A 14,946-nucleotide genomic window follows, 5' to 3' on the forward strand; every position below is an offset into this window, starting at 1 on the left:
CCAAGCACCACCAGGTGAAGAGCAGACCACTACACGACACCCACACAGCCCGTCTCCATCCACCCTGGCATCACCAAGTTTTGTAACTTGGCCCCAAAGCACCATACTCTTGGAAAGTCATTCTTCTGCTGAAAAAATGCAGCCAATGGAAATCCACCAGCCCTTCCTGCCCTTTCTTGGCATATCCACATCACCTCCACCCCCTAAAAACAAAGGGCTCTTGCCTAAGTCTTTCAGGACTGGTTTCATTGCTGCTTGCTTTAAAAATGATCGCTTAAGAAGAATAAAGTCATAAAGCTTCCTTTAAAGCAGATTCTTCACTGTCTGAGCCACGAGGGAAGCCCCCTTTAAAGTTAGGCTGTGAAGAAGAGGGCTCATGTACAAAGACTAAGTGCCTGGAGATCCAAGAGGTCACAGGCAGCTGGCCCCATGGAAACGTGAGGGACCACAGTCACCGCCAACACAAAAAGGGATCACTTACACTTTTAGGTCAAGCAGTCCCCCACCGTGGGCAAAGCTGGGCAAACCACGAGAGCTTTCAGAAGAAAAGCAAGAGTATGCCCAGAAAAATGAAGAGTGGCCAGCATTTGATCAACCTTCTGGCTAGTAGCCAAGGACGCTCCCTCCAGAGAGGCACAAGTCATGGTGAGACGCCCTCGCCCAGGCACATATATGGTAATATGGCTGTAAATCTGGGGAGGGGGTGGGTGAGAGAAAACCTGTTTTGTTCACTATAGACTCTTGAAAGAGAAGAAGAGGTTCTCTTTATAATCACCTCTGCATCTGTTACTGAGGAATCTCACAGTTAATTTTGGAACTTCCTTTGAGCAAAGCTATTTTGCCGATATCATCTTTATTGTGAAACAAGGATGAGCAGCACCCCGTTTTTTAGTTGGACAGATGCCCCGCCACCAACCACATTTCCATGCAGCCCCCTCCTTGCCTTCTTGTCCCTTTAGCGGCTAATCAGACTGTCCCTCAGACACGCAGCGTGTCCCCATCAAGAGATAATTTATTCTATTGCACAAAGCACTTCTCCCCGGAGCACAGAAAATCGCCTTGTGCTTTCATTTTCAGCCAGTCCCAAAGGAAGTCACCGACTCAGAGATTTCGACTTTCAGCAGGGCCCTCTGTGACAATCTCAGAAGTAACAGTCATAAATCTGAAGTCCGGAGCCATTCTCTAGTTTAAATATTGCTCTTTCAGATGTCTCACACACACACAGAGATAAACCTACCTGCTTTTTCACAGACATGTCCGTTAAATACACTCTTCCCGAAAATGGTACCTGATCTACAGAGTTGTTTTTCAGAAAAGATGTCAGTGCTGACACGCGCCTCCATACCTATTCCTAAAGGCCAACGTAACAGAAGCCCATTGAGAGCTCAAAGTTGGCAGTCAGAGCACTTTACATTTGGTGCAGAGAAGTCACTTAGCCAAAATTAGTCATTTTATAGGTGGAAACAAACACCTTCTGAGTGATTTCATGGAGGTCACATATCTGATTAGTAGCCAAAGCCTGCAGACCACAGGGCTCTGGGAACCAAGGCCAGTGCTTGGGGGGAGGGATGAGGAGAGTGTTTATTTGGTTAAAAAGTTAAAGTCAGTCCTGGCCTGAGAAGACCCCACTCTGCCCACAGCCTGAACCACACACACACACACAAAGAAAGAAAGAAAAAAGCAAGTCAGGTTAATATCCTTAGAGTGAGATAAAAGTCTCACTAAGTCTGGGAAAAATCACTCCAGGACAAGCTTTCTCAGTCTCAAGGCTACTGTCATGGGCCGGGTGGTGGGGGGCGGGCAAGGCAGGGGGTGTAGAAAATTTCTTTGTTGTGGGGGACCTGTCCTGTGCACTATAGGATGTAGGATGTGTAGGGACATCCTTGGTCTCAACTCACTAGATGCCATTAGCAACCTCTCCCCCTCAGCCGTGACAACAAAAAAGTCCCTAGACATTGCCTAATGTCCCCTGGGTGCCGAACCACTCTGCTGGAAAGGTTTGGTTTTGTTCTGATCTCTGAGATCATGTGCAACCATCTATTATTCTACAACTTGGCAGCAATGCCCTAAAGCAGGTATTTTTACACCTATGCTACAGAAGAGGAAACAGATGCACAGATGTCACATGTTTTGCTTCTACTGAACAGGCAGGTGACACCCAGTCCCTGGGAGTCCCCATCCCTCAGTTGAGCAAGGCAGCGCCGTTTCACCCTGAGACCAGCCCATTCACTGCCTCATTCCTACTTCCACTCCCCTCAGTAAACCACCACCAACCTCCCAAGCCGAACGCCCTCCAGGGAGCTGCGCTGAGCAAGTCTTCAAAGCAACCACAAGGAACTGCTGAAGACCTTTCTGCCCTGTCCTTACTTTACTCTTCATGGCAGACGGGGTTTTTCAAAGCAACAGGCCAACTCAGGAAATAGGTCTTCAAGTGTGTGCTTAGTCGCTCAGTCGTGTCTGACTCTTTGCAACCCCATGGACTGTAGCCCACCAGGTACCCCTGTCCATGGGGATTCTCCAGGCAAGAATATCGCAGAGGGTTGCCATGCCCTTCTCCAGGGGATCTGCCCAACCCAGGGAGGAAACCCAGGTCTCCCACATTGCAAGCAGATTCTTTACCAGCTGAGCCACCAGGGAAGCCCATGAATACTGGAGTGGGTAGCCCATCCCTTCTCCAGAGAGTCTTCCTGACCCAGGAATTGAACCAGGGTCTTGTGCATTGCAGGTGGATTCTTTACCAGCTGAGCCACCTGGGAAACCCTTACATCATCAAGAGAGGGATACAAAAAATTAGATTAAGAAGTAGCCTACAGGGCTTCCCTGGTGGCTGAGTGCTAAAGAATTCGCCTGCCAGTGCAGGAGACACAGGTTTGATCCCTGTTCCAGAAAGATCCCACATGCTGCAGAGCAACTAAGTCCATGTGCCACAGCTACTGAGCCTGTGCTCGAAGAGCCCAGGAACTGCAACTATGGAGCCCATGGGTCACAACTACTGAAGCCTGAGTGCCCTAGAGCCCATGCTCTGCGGCAAGAGAAGCCACCCCAATGAGAAGCCCGAGCACCGTAACTAGAGAGTAGCCCCTGCTCACCACAACTAGAAAAAAAGCCCTTGTAGTAACAAACACCCAGCACAGCCCAAAATAAAAAAATAACAATTTTTAAAAAAAATACTTATTTTTATTTATTTGGCTGCTCCAGGTCTTAGCTGCAGCACATGGGATTTTTAGTTGCTGCATGTGGGATCTAGTTCCCTGACCAGGGATCAAACCCAGGCCACCTGCATTGGGAGCTCTAAGTCTTAACCACTGGACCACCAGGGAAGCCCCAGCATAACTTTTTTAATTAAAAAAAAAAAAAGTAGTAGCCTATAACCTTCAAAGGGAGATAAAACGTAGATAAATAACCTCATTCACAAGTAACTATGAGTGCTTACTAAGTGTCAGGTACTCCAGTAGGGGAATCAAAATCAAAAAGGCCCACGGATAGAAAGTGCCAAGGCCTCACAAATGACAAAGACTGCTTTGTTTTGCTTTTTTTCTTTGCTGCACCACCTGGCCCGTTGGATCCTAGTTCCCCAACCAGGGATCAAACCTGAGCCCCTTGCATTGGAAGCGCCGAGTCTTAACCACTGGACTGCCAGGGAAGTCCCACAAGTGACAAACACTTTTAAGTTTCAAGGAAGGATTCCCAGAAGAGGAAGAGCTGGCTGAGAAGAGAAGCATCTGGCAAGGTGGATAGAGGGGCTGGGGACAGGGTCAGGGGCAGAAAGCCCATGGGGTAAGGCAGAGACAGGATGTGATTGTACACATGGCAAGCAAATAGGTGAATGTCTCCAAGCCTGGGTGTTGAATTAGCTATTTCTGTTCAGAAATACATTCAAGTCAAGGGGTTATGGGGAGTTTTTCAAGCTGTTTTTGCAAAACAAAATCACTTCCCAGATAACACTGCTCCTGAAATGCAAATGAACACTGAAGAACTTGGAGGCTAGTAATATTTTTTTCATCTGTTCATCTTTTTCTGATGAGCAACACTATACCAGTCTAGAAGTTCTGCTGACTCTAAGGGTCAGAGAACATTATAAACTGAAAGTTCTTCAAAGTCTGCAATGACCGGTTACAATACAACTTTCTTTATATCTGCAGCTTCACAATCCTAAGTAATTTTATGTGCAGCTTTTGGTCTCTACCTCAGTCTGAACAGCCAATTGAAAAACTGTCTCAATGTAAGCACTGAAAGCTCCCATTTTTATTATCAAGAATCCTGCCAGACTTCCATACACTCACCTAAGTTGGTCATTTTACCTACTTTTCCTCTTAACTGCACATGAGAAGGCTGTGAGGGAAAAGGACAAAAATCAGTTTCAACAGGTAAAAGCTAGCCATGCAAAAACAAAGTAATTATAAAAATAAATTCTGAAAAAGCACGGGGCCGCCAAGCACCATCCGGCACAGATCTTTTCATATTTTCACATGCGTTAAGAATCCCCTGGGGATCTTGCTGAAGTGCAGTTTCAGATTCAGTGGACCTGGGGTGGGGCCTCGGAGTCTGCATTTCTAACAAGTTCTCAGATTGAAGCCAGTGATGCAGGTCTGGTGGCCACAAATGGAGCCATAATGACGTAGGACACTGGATAGTGTTTCTCAGACTTTTGGCAGCGACTCACAAGAAATACATTGAACTTAACAACCCAATGTTTATTCTGTGTGTGTACAGTGTGTGCGTACAGAAAACGAGAAATCTGTTGCAACACGCACACACACAGAGAGTTCTTTTAAGTACCCACACTTTGATGTTTTCTATTCTTGTCTACTTTATCAAAGAAACTGCCTATTAAGGTCCACCAGGGAGATGTCACAACTTCTTAATGGGACCACAGTCTGAAAAACATCGATGTAGAGAAAGAGTAACATTCCTGCTTGTCCGGGGAGAAATGAATCTCAGCCTCAGCATGCTAAAACTGAGACCAATTTGCAGAGAGTGTGTTTAGAATTCTTCTTCCCAAAGCTAAGGATGTATCAATTACATTTTGGAAAAACTTTCATTAAACATGTTCAGGTTTTAGAGGGGTGGGATGGGGAAGGAGGCGGGAGGGAGGGGACATATGAATACCTAAGGCTGACGCATGCTGACGTCTGGCAGAAACCAACACAATACTGTAAAGCAATTATCTTTCAATTAAAAATAAATTCTAAAAAATAAAAATGTTCAGGTTTTACAGTGCTCTATGACAACCTAGAGCGGTAGGATGGGACGGGGGATGGCAGGGAGGTTCAAGAGGGAGGGACGTAGGTATACCTGTGGCTGATTTCTGTTGCTGTAGGGCAGAAACCAGCACGATACTGTAAAGCAATTATCCTCCAATAAAACATTAACAAATGATGATCAGATCTAAAAAGCAAAAGTTCAGCTTTTAAGTTTCCTTCATTTTATTTTCTGATGAAAAAATATGATGAGAACGAGAAGAGAACTCAAAAGAACTAGGGCTTCTTGGATAAACGACTCATGACAGGTCTGCACCAAGGAATACAGAGAATGAGCCTGGAACACCTCGTCATACAAGAAGCAGGAAGTCTAAGACCACTGGGGTGGTTGTCTTTTGAATCGACTTGAGTAGCCTCTCTCTTACTGAGCTGAGATGGATAATCTGAATATCAGTAAGGGTAACTACACAAAATGAAGCATAGGAAACATGTTTAAATTCACGAGTTCACTATGATACTAAAAAAACCACACGAATCGGTCATCCTGGTATAGACTTTCTCAACAGGGGCACTGCTGATACCTTGGAATGGATCCTTTGGTTCCTTCAGGGCTGTGAGACGGAATGAAGGCACCCAAGTAGCATCCCTGGCCGCTAAGCACTGGATTCCAGGAGGACCCTCTCCCCAGTTACAACAACCAAAAATGTCCCAAAATATGGCCTCACGTCCCCCATGAAGAACCACTGCCATGGATCATGCTAGGGAACCAACTCGCTACCTTTGCAAACTGGTAAAACACACAGGGAGGCAGAAGTACTGATCTTTTGTTTATATATTTTAACTATACCCTAGGGAGGGCTTCCCTGGTGGCTCAGTGGTAAAGAATCCACTTGCCAATGCAGGAAACTCAGGTTCGATCCTTGGGTCAGGAAGATTCCCTAGAAAAGGAAATGGCAACCCACTCCAGGATTCTTGCCTGGGAATTCCCATGGTGTGCTACAGGCTATGGAGTCACAAAAAGTCAGATATGACTGAGGGACTTAAACAACAACATGCCCTAGGGGAGTAAATATTAGGTTGGCCATAAAGTTTGTTTGGGTTTCTCCATAACATCACATAGAAAAATCTGAGTGAACTTTTTGGCCAATGTACTAAGTAGAGAAAGTTTCATTTCACAAAATATTCCACCTAATAAATAAATAAAAATAGAAGCTTTACAGTTCAACTGAACTAACAGATTGAAGCAGTAAGCATCACTTGATGTTAATCACAAGAAAGTATATCCAAACGTATCACACACTCCCCTGAGTGAGCTCGCAAAACAGACTTGGTGGGGGCAAGTGACTTTGATCAAGCCCCTACTTCTTCTTCTTTTTTTTTTTTTTTATTTGTTGAAGGCTAATTACTTTACAATATTGTAGTGGTTTTTGCCATACATTGACATGAATCGGCCATGGATTTACATGTGTTCCCCATCCCGATCCCCCCTCCCGCCTCCCTCCCCATCCCATCCCTCTGGGTCTTCCCAGTGCACCAGCCCTGAGCACTTGTCTCAAGCCCCTACTTCTATAAAATTAAACATAACAAATATAGAGGAGAGAGGAACATATTCAACTACATCATGCTGATACAGTCGGCAAAATCCAGACTGTAGAAAATGGTATCACCCAGTTTCTTTAATAACCACCAAAAAATGCACGGGGGGGAAAAAGAGGTAACAAGGAAATATACAAATTAAAAGAGACAATAATCATTTGTAATATATTGACCTTATTTGGTACCTTATTCAAACAAACTGTTAAATATGCATATCTGTTATGGTTATATGTATGTTGAAATAATAAGTTTATTTAAATCAAAGAGGTGAGAACACAGACTAGTTTTTAAAATTTGCTTTCTTCCCCCTTGAGATGGATAATGGTATTGTGATTATGCTTTTTTAAAGATTCCCAATGCCAGCAATATATACTACAATACAGATGAACTAGTATATCTGAGATCTCCTTCAATGTCATCCAAGAAGAGATGGGAGGATGTTTGAGAATGCAGTAAAAGAAGATGGGTGATGAACTGATAAACTATGGAGGGTGGGTGAAGAGTCAAGAGTAAAGAGGGGTTCATAATACTAGGACTGCTACTACTACCTGTGTTTCCAATTTTCTACAGTACAGTTTTCCTTTTACGTGCCAACAAACACAAGAGTGCCTGGAGGACTTCCCTGGTGGTCCAGTGGCTAAGAATCTGCCTTGTAATGCAGGGGGCGCAGGTTCCATTCCTGGTCAGAAAACTGAGATCCCACATGTTGTGGAGCAACTAAGCCCGCAAGCCGTAACTACTGAGCCTGAGTGCCCTGGAGCCCTGGGGCCAGGAAACAGTACAGTGTTGCAACAAAAGGTCCCACACGATGCACAAAGATCATCTGTGCTGAAACGCAGACAAATAAATAATTTTTTTTTTTAAATGCCTGGCCCTCACCCCTCCCAGGGTTTGGTGACTTTGAACACCAAATGAGAACAAATGAGAAACTCCTTATTTAAATGAAAGATTACTAGCCTTTATCTCCATAATATGATAACTGAGATTTGAATAGTACCCTACCTCCCATTTAGTTTTCTTTTTAAATTCTTTTCTCCCTAATTTTTTTAAAATTTGCATTGGAGTATAGTTGATTTATCGGAGAAGGCAATGGCAGCCCACTCCAGTACTCTTGCCTGGAAAATCCCATGGACGGAGGAGCCTGGTGGGCTGCAGTCCATGGGGTCGCTAACAGTCGGACACGACTGAGCAACTTCACTTTCACTTTTCCTTTCATGCATTGGAGAAGGAAATGGCAACCCACTCCAGAGTTCTTGCCTGGAGAATCCCAGGGACGGGGGAGCCTGGTGGGCTGCCATCTATGGGGTCGCACAGAGTCGGACACGACTGAAGCAACTTAGCAGCAGGAGCATAGTTGATTTATAAAGTTGTGTTTCAGGCGTACAGCAAAGTGAATCAGTTATAAAAACAGTACAAAATGAATGAGAAAACCTGGACTCTATCATGGTGATGGAACCTGAAAGATACACTTTTTCTACCCTAATGATTCCATACATGTCCTCATTCCAATGAAATCCCATCAAAAGTACCTTTAGATAAATGACTCAGACATCTATTCCTTAACAAGAAAAGACATTCACAATAGAGAGTGCAAAAGGCAAGGCACCAAACAGGAGGCATGACACCCTTTTCATGAAATTTAAACATACATGTGATTTTTATGTCTGTACTTAGAAGGAAACTCTGAAATTCTCATCTTAGCTGGTGGGACTAGGAGTGACTGGGTTTTTTTAATATTTGTTTTTGTTTATATACCCTAATGTTTTACAACTGAATGCGTACATCTTACGCAATAAGTAACAACATATATCCTTGTTACAAGTTTGTACACATGGAGGGGTCGAATTCACTCATCAAGGAGAATCACTTACATGGAACTTCATATTCCCCAAGGATGATATTAGATAGCAGAGCATGAATCCTCTTTGTGTAATTCCTTAAAATGAAACCAGACTGACTGTAGGGTGGCCACAGGGCAAAAAAGATTCATAATGCAGATAAATAAATCCCCAGGAATATCACTAGGTTCTTAGAACATTTTTGTTATCTAAGCCAACTGTAACTTCACCTATTTTATCAAAGATGCCTTTCCTCCTGAAGTGAATTACAGTCCCACACATATCGGGTGATTAACTAGACAGTCTAAAAATCTGGGTTTTACCCACCTACCCCCCAACATCAAGTTCCAATATGATCTTGACAGCCTCCCAAAGTCTCTCTAGAGAGGACAAGGTGGTTCAGTGATGCTGAGAACCACGGAGAATTCTGCCCGAGTTTAGAAATCCTCAGGGAACAAATCACGGCTAACTAGCAAAAACCTGGTCCCTGCACATTCTGTCCTTGATTCCTTTGGCGGGAACGCGAGCACTCTCCCTTAGCTGCAGCCACTCTGGCCTCCTCCCCTTTCCTCTAACACGCCCCCACCTGCTCCCACCCTAGGGACCTGCCACTTGCGGCTCTGGCCCTTTGGAACACCCATCCCCCACCAGACACCTACCTGGCTCACCCACTCACTTCCTTCAGATCTCCACTAATGAGCTCTTTCCCGATTCCCAACCCCTACCACAGTACTCCCTGATCCCCTTTACCCTGTTCTGTTGCTATTACCCTTCCTTTTTATTGTGGTAAAATATACATGCATAACATAAAATTTACCATTTTAGCCATTTTTAAGTGCATGATTCAGAGGCATTAAGTACAGTCACTTTGTTCTGCAACCATCACCACAATCCATTTCCAGTACCTTTTCATCTTCCCCAAAAGGAAACTCTGTGCCCATTACACTCCTCATTCCCCAGCACCCCCACCCAGGGCAGCCACTCTTCTGCCTTCTGCCTCTGTGAATATGACTGCCCTAGGGACCTCTTCAGAGTGGAACCATATACAATTTGCTCTTTTGCATCTGGCTTCCCTGGGGGTTCAGACAGTAAAGAATGTGCCTGCAAAGCAGGAGACTTGGGTTCGATCCCTGGGTTGGGAAGATCCCCTGGAGAAGGAAAGGACCACCTACTCCAGTATTCTTGCCTGGAGAATTCCATGGACAGGGGAGCCTGGTGGGCTACAGTCCATGGGGTCGCAAAGAGTCGGACACGACGGAGTGATGACTAACGCTTTTTACTTTCTATTTCACTTAACAGAATGTTTTCAAGGTTCATCTCTGTTGCAGCAGGTATCAGAATTTCATTGCTTTTTAAGGCCTAATAATATTCCACTGTGCAGATATACCACATCTTATTTATCCACTTATCTTTCTGTGAACATCTGGGTTATTTCCATCTTTTGGCTATCATGAATAATGCTGCTGTGAGCATGGCTGTACCAACACGTTTGAGTTCCTGCTTTCAATTCCTTGGGGTATATACTCAAAAGCGGAACTGCTGGATTATCTGGTAATTTCTATGCTTAATTTTTTGAGGGATAGCCATACTGTCTTCCACAGCAGCTGCAACATTGCACATTCCCACCAACAGTGCACAAGGGTCCCAATTTATCCACTTCTTCACCAACACTGTTGTTTTCTCTTACTCCTTACTCTTGCTTTATTTTTCCTCATATCATTTACTACCTGTCATACTATAATATTTGCTTTTTACACTGGCTGACTCCCCTGAAGTAGGATTTAAGACCTCTTAGGAATAGGACTCTCAAGGACTTTCCTAGTGATCCAGTGATTAAGAATTTGCCTCTCCTTCCAGAGGATATGAGGGTTCGATCCCTTGGCAGGGAACTGAGATCCCACCTACAACTTAGCCTATATGCTGCAACTTGAGAAAGCTCATTTATCACAACAAGACCCAATGCAGCCAAAATTTAAAAAATAAAATTAAAAGGTATAGGACTTCTATTGCTGTAACCTCAGCATCTAGAACACACCCTGGCACATAGCAGGTACTCAAAAAATTTGAATGAAGGAATAAAATAGTTTAACCATAATTTTAATAAGCATTAGAATTGCTAGAAAAGATTTATCACATCAAGTGCCTTAAACTATGTCCAGTTTAGGGAAGAATCAGACATAGTTCAATACAAGGAATAGCTCAGTGGATGGTGGTTTCAGCTCATCCTCATTAGCAATAGCCTCAGAACCACAAACACTATGACAACTGGTAGGAATCATGGAAATTATGTCATTCATGTCACTGACTTCAAGCCTTAGTTGATTTCATCAAGAGTCAGGCAAAAACTTAAAACAGCCTACGTGAACTGGAAAAAAAAAAAAACTATGTAGTAATACTTACAGTTAATAAACAGCCTGTGAAAACGTGTTTTATTTTAAAAGCTCAAACCAACAGCAAAGAAGACCAACACTGGCCTTAGATAGGCTTGTTAATCAGATGTATGCAAGGACAGCTTGACCTGAAAATCTAACTACAGGCCTAATTTTAATATTTTGAGTTTTTTCTACTGTTCAAATTTGGTGACTGTTGTTTCACTTTGGTTTGTTTAAGAGTTGCTCATAAACAAATCAGATTTTCCATTCGATCATTACAAATGAAATAAATAGCCATGTGATTGTTTGCTGTGCAAGTCAGTTGGTTGCACACCATGGTATTAGAAGTTTCTTTCTCTCTTTAAGACCCTGGTCTTCCTCAGTTGAAAATACTTTGAGATACAAAGCAACGAATATGATTTCAGTTCACCTATCTCTTCTCTAAGCAAATTTTCCACCTCTCCTTCCTAAAGATGCTAATTCTCTCCAGAAGGCAAACACTTTGTTTAAATAGGTAACACCACTGTCAACCCCAAAGAACTTCCATGAGTCTCAATACTCCTGGAGACCAGGAGTATTTCATTTAGAGCATGAAGAACTTTGCCTGCCTGATAAGAAGGAAATCTTGATAGGATATTGTTTCCATTTGAATTATTCAAAAAGCAGATTATACTTTCAACTTTCACATACACACATGCAAGTGAAAGTAAGAAACGAAAAAGAAAAGTGTTCTTGCACAATTGGCCACAAAGCAAACTGAAGAGTATATGAAAAGACAGTCAACATTTCACAGTTCAGATTCACTGCGATTCAAACTTACAAATTATTCCAAGAGAGCAACACCTGATTCTTGTAACCTACTCAGATGCCTTGATGTAACTGATCAAGATGAATTTCAGGTGTGAAATAAACCCAATGTTGAATCTAGACAATGTTACCTGTTGTTTGGATTCTTTTTCTCTCCTCATGTAGGCTTTCAGCACACAGCTTTCTAAAATGAACTCAGTACAATACCTAAGATCTCCTCAAACACCCAGAGTCTTTCATTTTACACCTATGGCTACACTGTTTTCTTCCCACATCAAGGTCACTTTGTTCCTTTATCATTGGTAGGACACAATCAAGAGTTATTTCTTCAACAGCAATACATTTACCATTTTTCCTAGTTACCCTCATATTCCCCCTCAACTGAGATGCATTTGTGGGAAACAGCGAAGTCCCAAAGCCTGGGGTTACAGCTTGCATCCACTGGACAAGTGATCTCACTCTCTGCACCTCAGCTTCTTGGCCTGTACCTGACTCACAGGCTTCCTATGATGTATAGCTGTGGACGAGGCTTACAAGTACTTCATGTGTATTATTCTCATTTTTAGTAACCCGAGAGAAGATTCTGTGGACCACTTTCTCCTTGCCTGCAGCTTCCTCTGAAGAGGGGAACTGAACCCAATCCTTGGCCTTATGAATGCCCACACAGCCATGCGAGTCAAGAGAACTCCAAAAAGGAAGTGGACCTCACACATCCAAATACTTCCCACTCCACTAGCACTCCGAAGGATCTTATCAACAGGAAACAAAAGCACAATACTACTATAATGAAGTGTCTGACTTCTTTTCTAATTAGAAAAGCCCAAAGATTGTAGCCCAGGGAACAGCTAAATATTTAGAATGTTAAATAAGTTATGAAGACCCAGGCCCCACCCACCTTTATTACCCTGTTGTTTATCCTGTCCCTGACCATTTCAGCAGAAAAAGCTTGTGATGTTCAAATCTGCAGCAATGGGCATTTGTGCACCTGGTAAAACCTCCCTCTCTTGAAGTGCAGTCTGAACATTTGCAGGAGAAAACATAAGAGATGCTTGCGTTTACAGATAAATGGTGTTCTCGGCTCATATCCCATGACAGGCACCTAAACCAGAGGAACCCACCAGATTCCTTGATGCTCGGTGGCATCAAGGATTGGATGTTACTATCTGATGCTTCAAGAACTTCCCTTTTTCAAGTTCAATTTGCCAGCAGCCACTTTAATTTCTTGCCACACAACCTACTCTGATTAAACACATATTCACAGTATAAGGGGGAAAAAAAGGAAAGTGACTATTTTTGAAAGAGAGAAGCAGATAAATTTTGCTTATGTATCTTGGCAGATGAAATGCACTGCATCTTTCAGAATTTAAATAAGCAGCACACCTCCTGGCAAGTTCAATTCTGAGGTCATCAGTGGGCATCCCTTTTACCATTCCATCTAATTCTTTTTTTCACCCTGCTCCCATAAAGCTTCAGGCTGCTTCACTTCTGAGTCAGGGCCAAAAGTACTAGGCAGGACTGCCCCCTGGATCTCATACATTCCCTAAAGCCCTTACCACAGGCAGCGACAAATTTCAGAGACTTCACCATTGGAGTTTCCTGTCTCTTCCTATTCCCCATCTCCATGACTTCTTAGTGAGAACTTAAAATAGGCTTAGAACCAAAACTCATTATTAACTACAGCTTTCAGGCTTCCGCACTCACCTGACCCAGGTCAGGCACTCTGTTGCCAAAACACGCCCAGCCAGGGGTGTGAGTTCTGCTCCCCGGTGGTCAGCTCCTAAGTAATTGAGAAAGAAAGAAAGCTGAACGCGCGATTGGACAGAAGTGGGTCCCTAATAGAAATTTTCAAATTCTACACTTCCACTTTCAGTTAGCCTCCTTCCTGGAGAGACCAACCCTCCTCCCCCCAAAACACACACATACACACGCAGGACCGCCGCCGCCACCACCACCAAAAATTTGACAGGTAGGTTGGTGGGTTCACTTAGGTGAAGATTACAGGTCATTTCATCTGTTTCCAATATACAACTGACAAGTGAGACTAAGTACGCACAAACTTCGAACGCGCCGGGGGGCTGAAACTAAGAGAAGTGTTTGGCAGATCCCAAAGCACTTGCTTCCAGGAGCGGAGGCCAAGTATCCGAAGCCCGCATCTCCATCGGGCGTGAGCTTCGTCCACACTTCATCCCTCACCGCTCCCCGTGTTTTCTTCCGTTTTTTTCTAAAACCTCCCCACTGGGGCCCCCACATATGCATTCCTCTCCCTTGCAGCACAACGGAAGGCTACATTTTAAGAAAGATTGTTTCCTTTAGCCTACTCACATAGGATATCTCCACGACCTCCCTCTCCACCGCTCCCCCCCCCCCGCCCCCCGCCAAAAAACACTATTTCCTGCAGCTGCTGCTAGTTTCCAACTTGGGGGGATGCCTTTACAACCCAGAATGAGTAGCCTCAAAGCCAGTCGATGGAATCGAGAATTTTTTTTAACCTCAAATGAACACCCCCAAAATGCCCTCAGTAAAAGAACCCCCAAAATGCATGCAAGTGCATGCAAATCCACCAAGAACTCCCAGAGAGCGAGGCAAAAACTTATGCTCCCGGGGACAGTACCAACTCCCCGCGCCCTCTGCCCGGCCCCAGCCGCTACCTTAGTGCCCGGGGAGCCACGCCACTTTGGCGGAGCCGGGCGAGGAGAGGGGGTTAGCAGCCGCTGGGTAATCCCATGTCCGCGAAGAGGGAGCTCGTTCCGTTAGGATGGAAGCGGAACACCCACACCTCCTCTCGGCGTGCGATTTCTCTCTCTCCACCCTCTGCCTCCTCCTCCTCCACCACCACCTCCTCCTTCTCTCCTCCCACCCCAGCGAGCCAGAGGAAACGCTTCAGCAGCACATCCACATGGTTACTGCACTTCGAAGCAGCTCCTGGCAGTTTATATAGGCCGGGAAGCTCCCTGGGCAATGTAGTCCGAGTCCGGGGTCGTGGCAGCGCCTGGGGCTGCGAAGGTGAACTACAAGTCCCAGAATCCCATGGGCTCCCAGGCTGGGCTCTAAATAGACGCGCACGGGGACAGGGAGGGGCGTCCTGCAGGCAGTCCGGGCTTCAAACCCGGCTCGGCGCTGAGAACCCGCTGG

The 14,946-nt window shown here is 44.5% G+C and overlaps 1 protein-coding gene across 7 annotated transcripts in view; it reads right to left on the reverse strand.

The window, feature by feature from the left end:
• Window positions 1–14,705, reverse strand: part of ITPR1 (inositol 1,4,5-trisphosphate receptor type 1) — a 345,839-nt gene extending 331,134 nt beyond the window's left edge. For all 7 annotated transcript variants that reach the window (XM_043885522.1, XM_043885521.1, XM_043885519.1 and 4 more), the window contains exons 1-2: window positions 14,463–14,705; window positions 13,516–13,591 (exon numbers count right to left, since the gene is read on the reverse strand). The gene's annotated coding sequence lies outside the window, so the exon portion shown is untranslated. The remainder of the gene's footprint in view (window positions 1–13,515; window positions 13,592–14,462) is intronic.
• Between the last annotated feature and the right edge of the window lie 241 nt (window positions 14,706–14,946).

This window comes from Cervus elaphus, chromosome 24 (assembly GCF_910594005.1).
Source record: "Cervus elaphus chromosome 24, mCerEla1.1, whole genome shotgun sequence".
NCBI classification, from domain to species: domain Eukaryota; kingdom Metazoa; phylum Chordata; class Mammalia; order Artiodactyla; family Cervidae; genus Cervus; species Cervus elaphus.